This window comes from Lactuca serriola, chromosome 4 (assembly GCF_051521515.1).
Source record: "Lactuca serriola cultivar US96UC23 chromosome 4, Lser_US96UC23_V15, whole genome shotgun sequence".
Classification (NCBI taxonomy): domain Eukaryota; kingdom Viridiplantae; phylum Streptophyta; class Magnoliopsida; order Asterales; family Asteraceae; genus Lactuca; species Lactuca serriola.
Genome location: NC_136411.1, coordinates 262,183,466 through 262,185,388, shown reverse-complemented (window position 1 = coordinate 262,185,388; position 1,923 = coordinate 262,183,466).

Below are 1,923 nucleotides of genomic sequence, written 5' to 3'. Positions count from 1 at the left end.
TCCTCTTCCACGTCTCACTCATCTCTTTCTGAAGCTGTTATTCAAAAGATTGTTGATGCTTTCTCAAAAGCTCAGCAAGATTCTCTCGCTTCTGTAACCTCCGCCATTGATGCCTCAACAAAAGCCTGTCAGGCTGTGACCGAAAAAGTCGATAAACTATTTTCTGATGCCTTTGTCCTGTTAAAGTCTTTACAGGAGAGTGCAAATGCCACCAAGACTACGTTGGAACCAATTGTTCAACAGTTGGCCACGTCTGTCTCCACTGAGTTGAAGTCCTTTGCTTCACTTCGTCAAACGCTCACAGACGACAACTCAGCATTCCGAGCTACAATTGACGAGCGTCTCTCAAAGCTCCAAGAAGATTTGGCTGCTGAGAACTCGTTGATGGATGTTTTAGCCAAGAAGACCACTGCCCTGAAGGTCAAGAGTGCTCAACACTCCCATTCTCAACAGGCGATTGACTCTCTTCGGTCCGAACGGGAGGTCATAAAGACATGTGTTTCGGATGTCCACTCAGTTATCTCAAACATCCTCGAAGCACATGATCCTATCCTTAACCATTATGTGAGGCGTACCCTTGCAGAGAAGCTCGCTCCTGCCCTTGACCTGTTAAGCAAAATTGAAGGTCTACCCGATTTCGTGTCCAATCCGAAACAAGGGGGAGAAAAGGAGTCTGTATCCCAACCACCTCATTCCTCAAAGGCAACTCACACAACCGAACCTCCTCCTGTAGGCCAAGCCTCCGGTTCGAGTGTGAAAGATAAAGGCAAGAAGATTGCTGAGGAAGAAGAGGAAGAAGACAAAGAAACCATTTCCGACTTGTTGAAGCGTAGAAGTCGACGCAATGAGGCTGATGATAGTGCTCGTGTGGCGAAAGAGGCTGAAGAAGCTGAACAAAAACAAAAGGAAGCCCACGACCTTCTTGAGAGTAAGAAAACTCTTTTTCCTGCTTGGACTCTCGAGAGGATGATAAAGGAAGCTAACGACACTCCGAGCATCTTGTGGCTGGAACCAGTTATTTCTTTTGACTGTTCCAATACTGTCGACTCTCAGTTTGACATGCCACTGACCCGAAAGGCGTTCATCTTTCACGCCTTCTCCAACGTTGCAGAGTTCCCACATCCTCATCCACAGGTTGATCAGGACTTGATTGATTTTTATCTGAAAGCTGCTCAACCCCAATATCAAACTTGGAGCGCTCAGAAGATTATCAACGTTCGGGTCTTGAAGCCGTACACTGAAGGGAAGTTCATCAACGTTCGGTTCAAGGTGCTTCGGGGATCTGCCAAAACCAAACATGCCATTTCTTTAGAAGATCTTCTGAACCTCAATCCCCATGATTGGATTATCCTGCACAACATCCTTTTGACCAACGAAGCTGAATATGGTCCGATCATCGACCATCTCAAGAGGATGCTGGTGTGCTACATCATGGAAGTTGCACTGATGGATCAGGAGATAGCAAGCGTCTTCAAGAAGAAACCAACAATATCTCCTGTTGGCTCGGCCAGTGATCTGAATCAAATGCAAATGGGCAAAATTGACTCGAGGCGAAACTCAGTCATGTTCACTAGGAATGAAGGACAAAAATGTCTTTTTGCCTTAGCTGATAAATATTTGTACACCACTGCTTGCCTAGAGCATGTGTTGGGGATCATCCACAGATGCAAGCAAAACACAACGGATGATATCAAGTACTTTGACGACATGATACAATGGTACATTCGGTTCAGACAGGCGATCCTTGCACTTATCTCACGTTTTTTTGATACTGTAAAGAAGAAAGTTCCTGTTGCTGGCCCAAGCAAGAAGAAGAAGTAGTCTCGCTCCAATTTGACGTAAAGGGGGAGATTGTTGGGTCGTGTTTTGTTATGTGTTGTGTCTATTGGGCTCGCTTATTAGTCCAGTTTTGTAACTCCGGTT